This window comes from Nicotiana sylvestris, chromosome 12 (genome assembly GCF_000393655.2).
Source record: "Nicotiana sylvestris chromosome 12, ASM39365v2, whole genome shotgun sequence".
NCBI lineage: Eukaryota > Viridiplantae > Streptophyta > Magnoliopsida > Solanales > Solanaceae > Nicotiana > Nicotiana sylvestris.
The window spans coordinates 151,285,364-151,292,752 of record NC_091068.1 but is presented as its reverse complement, the minus strand read 5'-3'; positions in this window follow the sequence as shown (position 1 = coordinate 151,292,752).

The window sequence follows — 7,389 nt, the reverse complement described above, 5'->3', positions numbered from 1 at the left end:
GAAAAAAAAAAACAATTTCCAAAATGTTTTCAAATTCTTTCGAAAGTTTGAAAAAAAAACAAAAGAAGGAAATTTTGTGTTTCTTTTAAAAAATAGTTTTATTATTACGAACTACGTAAGTTTGATTCTCGCCGGATGTGAGATACGTAGACAACCCACATCGGGCACAACTATTTTAAAAAAACAAATAGATATTAAATAAATAAAAATGTGGGTACATAAATGTCATTGTGTTGTCATAAGTAAGGCGATGTCATTCTTGTCCAAAATATGCCGAATGTCTCCAAAAGGGCGCCGGAAGGCTGTTTTTGCAAGAACAGCCGCCTTTGGTCGATTTTTTTTCAAAAAAAAAAAAATATTGCCGGTTAGCAAACACAACCTTTAAATCTTCTTCATCGAAGTGTTTTTTTTATATGAATTTTTTTTAGAAATATTAATGTTTTTTTCAAAATGAGTCTTGATCTTGGTTTTTAAAATTAAAATCACTCACAGGTACAAAATGAGCACCATTCAGAACCCACCGTTCACAGATGTAGATGAGTTTCTATTTGGGCTTCATATGTGGTGGTATGAGTTAGGAGGAGATGGTCAGAAATGGGTCATTAAGTATTTGGGAGCTCTCACAGATATTATGAAAGTTAAACCACGCGATGATTTGATTACGACACTAGTGACTTTTTGGGACCCTGTTCACAATGTCTTTCGCTTCTCTAATTTCGAGCTTACTCCTACATTAGAAGAAATAGCTGGATATGCTGGTTTTGACGGAGATTTGAGAAACCAGAATCTTGTATTCCCAAAGGCTCCCTCAGTACACCTATTCTTTGGTCTTCTGAATATCAGTAATCAAATCAGAAAAAGCAACGTTGTCAAAGGGTGTTGTTCTTTCAACTTCCTATATTCAAGGTTCGGAGAGCCGGATGAATTTGAAATTCATGAAAAGGACCTTACTAACAAACAAAACAAGGACCTGGCAGATTCACCGTCGGTTCGCTTTCATGGTGGCTTTTCTGGGAATCATGGTCTTCCGAAACAAAGAGCGGACGATTGATATTTGCATAGCCAGAGTCGTACGAGTCCTCACTACCAAAGAACATCACACTCTTGCCCCGATCATTCTCTCAGACATTTATCGGGCGTTGACTTTGTGTAAATCCGGGGAAAATTCTTCGTAGGGTGCAATATTTTGTTGCAAATGTGGTTGACTGAACATCTCCGACATCACCCCAAGTTCATGCAGTATGGTCCAAGCAAGGACAACTTCATCGAGAGTTATGAAGAAAGAATAAAAGATTATAAATCTCCAGAAGGGGTGGAAGCCTGGATATCCCATTTAAGATCTTTAATGGCAAGTCAAATTGAGTGGACTTTGGAATGGCTCCCGGTAAGAGAGGTGATACACATGTCAACCTTAAAGGGTTATTTGCTGCTGTTGGGTTTAAGAAGCGTCCAGACGTATGCGCCACAGAGAGTTCTAAGACAGCTAGGGAGATACCAAGTGGTGCCTGATGATGAAGATTTAAGTGTGCAAGTGATTGAGCTACACCTCGAAGCCACTCTCCATGAGGCTTTAATCCAGCAGATTTGGCATGGTTGTCGATACTTGAAAGATGATACCCAAGTTCTAGATCCTGCGAAAGGCGAGATAAATCCGGGTTATGCTAGGTGGTTTGAGAATAGATCCCGCATGGATGATGTACCAGAACCTGATCCTATAAGGCCCATAAAAAGACCGCATGTTCAAACCTTTGATGATAAAATTCAAGAACGGTTGGCTTGGGTGAAAAGGAAAAGGGGTACAAAGCAACTATTTATGCCTTAGAAGAAAGCCTGAGGAACCTCAATTTGGAGAAAGAGTTACAAGCACAAGAAGCAGAAGGTGAAAAGAAGAGTCTGATTAGCGAGAATAAAACTCTCTGCGCTCAGTTTCAACAGATGAAGAAAGCCTCTGAAGTGCCAGTGAAAAGTTGGAAAGATCAGAAAATCATTGCCAATCTGATGGAAAAAATGCAAGAGTATGACTCTATCTTGACAAAGACTGAAAAAGCGTTAGACAAAGCTATGGAAAAAATCATACAGTTAAATGAGGAGACCAAATCTAATAAGGAACGCCAAGTAATGAGATTCGAAGAAGAAATGGCTCAATTCAAGAGAGAGAAGGACCATTGGATACATTTAGAAGCTCAATTCCATGCACAGTTGGAAGAAATGAGAAGGTACAATAGAGAACATCAGCACGCAGATATTGATAGGGAGAGAGCATAGGCAAGACTCGATCAGGCCAGACTTCAGGCTCAATTGGAGTCGGCTTTAGATCGCGAAGGCCACATAATAGATATAGCCACCACCAGCCAACATCAGTTACAAAACCAAGACCAGAATCTCCAGGACTTCAGAGCACAAATCCATGATTTGGCCGTTTACACCTCTCAAAGTTATGTGAACTGCCAAGGGATGGATTATGAGAGGTTTCTAGAGCATGCACCTACTTTTGCCTGTCATTTTGCAATGGAGTTAGAGAGGATTGTGGAGTGAAGCATGGTCATAGTTGTTGGAACTTTTCATATAATAGTCATGTTTTAGTTTAAGTCCATGTTGAGTCTTTTAAACCATTTTTAAAAGTATTGTCCAAATGTAATGTCATTTCTGTCTTTGTATTGTTTCGTTTGTTAAAATAAATAAAAAGTAATAATAATTGTTTCCGCCAGAACTACGCTCAGTCTGATTCATGCAGGGTCATGATACGTAGGCAATATCCATAGGATTCGATCACAACCAAAAGAAAAGAATAAAATGAAAAAAAGGGAGGGAAATAAAGATAGGTGTGAGTGACAATAAAAGGGAAAGGTCAGGAAAAGCTGGGATGACGCAAGCAACCAAGCAAATACATGGTAGAAATGACTAATTGCCTAGGTGCATTGCATCCCTATGTGTGGTTGTTTATTTGTTAAAACTCTGATCACTAACAAGTTTGGTTGTTGATTTCAGAATTCAAGCAGTTAGTACACCTAATCATACTGGCAACCCACCCCTACCAAACCAAATCCAAAGGAGAAATAATCATGTCTATCCCAGATGTAGACACCAGTGTCATTGAAGGAGAAAAGTTGGACGTTAACGCCATAAAAGAAGAGATGTACAAATTAAAATAATAAATGGCCGAAATGTATCAGGCCTGGGCTAAAGGATAACCGCCATCCGCCTACCCGGCTAACCCTACCTTCACTCCACCACCGGCTCAAACTCAGGGTCATTCCACCACCGATCTATCCCTGAGCTTTCCCATTTACCAATACTACCGGGGCACCACTTCTCATACACCACAATCTCCACCCCCTAAACCAAATCCATACCCTCCTCCACTAGTAACTCCTGTCTTCATAGCATCTCCACCAGCTACACTCCACAAATACCCTAGCGAGCCTATGTTCCAGGCCCAGACAACCAATATTACCCCTCGGAGCCCACTTTCAAAGCTCCAGAAACCCTTTCCTATACTCCTCACTTTCACCTCCCGATAGAAGCTGATAAACTAGTCAAAAATACCGAACAGGAGGAGATGTTCAGGAAAGTTAAAATCTTAGAACAATCATTCAGAGACATGCGGGGGTTAGGGGGCAAGTCAGCGTGGCCTACAAGGACCTATGTCTGTTCCCGAATGTGCAATTACCGGTAGGTTTCAAGATGCCCAAGTTTGATCTATACAACGGGCACGACGATCCAGTAGCCCACGTGAGGGGTTTTTGCAGCAAGATGAGAGGAGTTGGAGGAAAGATGAATTGTTAATGGCTTACTTCAGTCAGAGTTTGAGTGGATCAGAATTGGAATATACCCGCCAAGACCATGGGAGATGGTACACATAGGATGATCTGGCGCAAGCATTTGCTTGTCACTTCCAATACAATCTTGAGATCATTCCAGATCGACTGTCCTTGACTAAACTTGAGAAGAAGCACAGTGAAAGCTTCAGAGAATATGGTTTCAGATGGAGGGAGCAAGCAGCAAGAGTAGATCCCCCAATGAAGGAAAGTGAGATGGTAGATTACTTCCTACATGATTTGGAACCTACTTACTATGGCCATTTGGTCTCTGCTGTGGGAAAGTCATTCAACGAAGTAGTAAAGATGGGGGGCATGGTAGAAGAAGGCCTCAAGTCGAATAAAATCATGAGTTATTCAGCTATCAAAACAACTACTCAGGCTATTCAGGGTGGCATATGAGGGATTGGGAAAAAGAAAAGAGAGGAAACAACAATGGTTGATTCAGGAACTTGGTCCGGATCCAGAGGTTCACATTACCACTACAATCAACCTCGACCCCACCAACAAACTTATCACCACAATACACCCCAACACTATTATCCCCACTAGAACCTCATTTTTCCATCCACCATGCACAAGCATACAACCAACCTCCTGCCCACACTCAATGGCGTGCTCCTGTCCTACCAAATACTTATCCACATCCACGAGCCTACCAAAACACTCTCGGACCAAGTTTCAGGCCTAGTCAAGCATTCAAGGGTGAAAGGTTGCAGAGAAAGAAAACCTTTACTCCGTTGGGAGAGTCATACACTAGTCTGTTCTACAGGCTAAAACAACTAGATATGCTAAGGCCGATACAGTCCAAACTGACAAATCCTCTTCCAAAGAATCTTGACTATACAATCAGTTGTGAGTATTGTTCTTGTACACTAGGCCATGATACAGAAAAATGCTGGCATTTGAAAAGTGCGATACATGAGCTTATTGATACCAATAGAATTGAAGTTCAAGCTCCCGAAGCACCCAATATCAACAGGAATCCAATGTCAGCCCATCAGGAGTCAAATATGATCGAAATAGTGCATGTGGAGGGAGAACCCAAGAAGTCATCACAGACCATCATGATGATTCGGTCTAGTGGAGTCAAGACAGGTGAACCATCAGCAGATGAGAAGTTGGTGCTCAAGCAGAGCAAAAAGAGTGTTGAGCCATCTGTAGCAGTTGAGAAGGGGCCTTTAAGCAAAGTTGCAACGAAACAGGAAGGGGTGAAGGTGATTGTACCGGGAGCGGCCAACAAACCCATCATAATCGTAGAAGGAGCGCGCGCAGATCGGGTTATTATCAAGTCGGTAACCCAGTTACCAATAATCAACAGCAAGGCTATTCCATGGAATTACGAACGGGTAATAGTGATGTACAAAGGGAAGGAAGTCAAAGAAGAAATCTGTGAAGTACAAGGTTTGACTCGCTCGGGAAAGTGTTTGACTCACGAGGAGTTAAGAAGAGCTAAAAATAATCCAGCGCTAGTAAAGAAAGCCGTAACTGAAGAAGAAGCAGAAGAATTCTTGAGGAAGATGAAGCTACAGGACTACTCTATCATGGAACAATTAAGAAATACGCCTGCTCAAATTTCCCTATTATCATTATTGATCCATTCGGATGAGCACCGTCGAGCTTTAATGAAGATCTTGAATGAGGCACACAATCCCGATAAGATCTCCGTGAATCACTTAGAAAAAATAGCCAACAAAATCTTCGAAGTAAACAGAGTCACATTCTACGAAGATGAATTGCCTGTAGAAGGTACTGAACACAACAGAGCTCTTTACCTCACATTAAGATGTGAGAACTCTGTGGTGACCCAGGTATTGGTCGAAAACGGGTCAAGCGCAAACATCTGTCCTCTCTCCACTCTAATCAAGTTGAAAATAGAAGATGAGAGGATCCATAAGAACAGTATTTGTGTGCGGGGATTTGACGGTGGAGGTAAAGATTCAGTTGGGGACATAGTGCTAGAACTGACGATAGGGCCAGTTGAGTTCACAATGGAGTTTCAGGCGCTGGATATAGATGTTTCCTATAATTTATTGTTGGGTCGACCATTGATCCACGCCGCTAAAGCAGTCCCATCAACACTACACCAGGTAGTCAAATTTGAATGGGATAGACAAGACATAGTTGTGCATGAGGAAGACAATTTATATGCTCCCAGCAATGCCATTGTACCAGTCATTGAAGTGGAAAATGATCAGGGACCATGGGTCTACCAAGTTTCTGACACGATGTTGGTAGAGAAAGTTTCAGAGGGGAAATACATTCCAAATCTAAAGATAACCGCCGCATCAGTCATGGTCGCCTATGAGATGTTGAAGAATGGTTTTGTACTCGGTAAAGGTTTGGGCTCATCTTTGCAAGGCATCATACAGCCGGTGTCTCTTCCCAAAAACTTGGGAACATTTGGTTTGGGATTCAAGCCCACTGCCGCAGACATAAGAAAGGCCAGAAAGCTAAAACAGAAGGCATGGGTCCTTCCAAAGCCAGTCCCACGTCTTTCCAAATCATTTGTCAAGTCCGGTACCAGAAGTCGCCCAGTAACAACAATTCCCAGTTCTATGATTAATCCTCACGAGGAGTTAATTGAAAGATTTGAAAAGTTGTTTGACGGTGTGAACATGGTGGAAAGTGGTGAAGGTCCTACAAACGCAGAAATTCAATTCGTTAGGCCAGAAACAAAGCTTAATAATTGGAAAGCCACTCCTCTCCCCATTAGAAAGAAGTCTTGGTAGTTTATTTTGATTTTCCTTCAGTTTGTCTGGATCATTCTAGGGTTGTAATCCAGATTTTTATCTTTCAGTCTGTTTGAAGTGTGCAAACCTTGTTATCTTTCATCTCTCAATGAAATGCAGTTTCCCTTTCTTTATCATTCCTGATAATTTTTCTTTCTTTTCTTTTCTGTACAGTTCTTTTTATGCTGGCTCTAATGATATGGCATGCATAAGGAATCCTCAGCCCAGTCTTGAAAATCAATCTGATTCCGAAATAATAGTTCATGAAGTAGATTATGATTACGAATCAGAATACGATGAGGATAAGGCCTTCGAAGAAATTAGTAAGGAGTTAATTCACTTTGAAGAAAAACCCAAACCCAACCTGAATGATACAGAAGCCGTCAATTTAGGAGACACAGATAATATCCGAGAGACTAAAATAAGTATCTACCTTGAGCCAAAGATCCAGAAAGAGTTAATCAAAGCACTCACCGAATTCAAAGATGTTTTTGCATGGTCATATGACGACATGCCGGGTTTGAGCACTAATTTAGTGGTCCACAAATTACCCACTGATCCAGTGTTTCCTCCCGTCAAGCAAAAGTTGAGGAAATTCAAAACTGATATGAGTGTGAAAATTAAAGAAGAAATCACCAAACAGTTGGATGCAAAGGTCATTCGGGTCACTCGATATCCTGTTTGGTTGGCTAATGTCGTGCCTGTGCCAAAGAAAGACGGCAAGATCAGAGTATGCGTCGATTAACTTAATCTCAACAAAGCAAGTCCGAAGGACAACTTCCCACTACCCAATATCCATATTTTGATCGATAATTGTGCCAAGCATGAGATAGGATCTT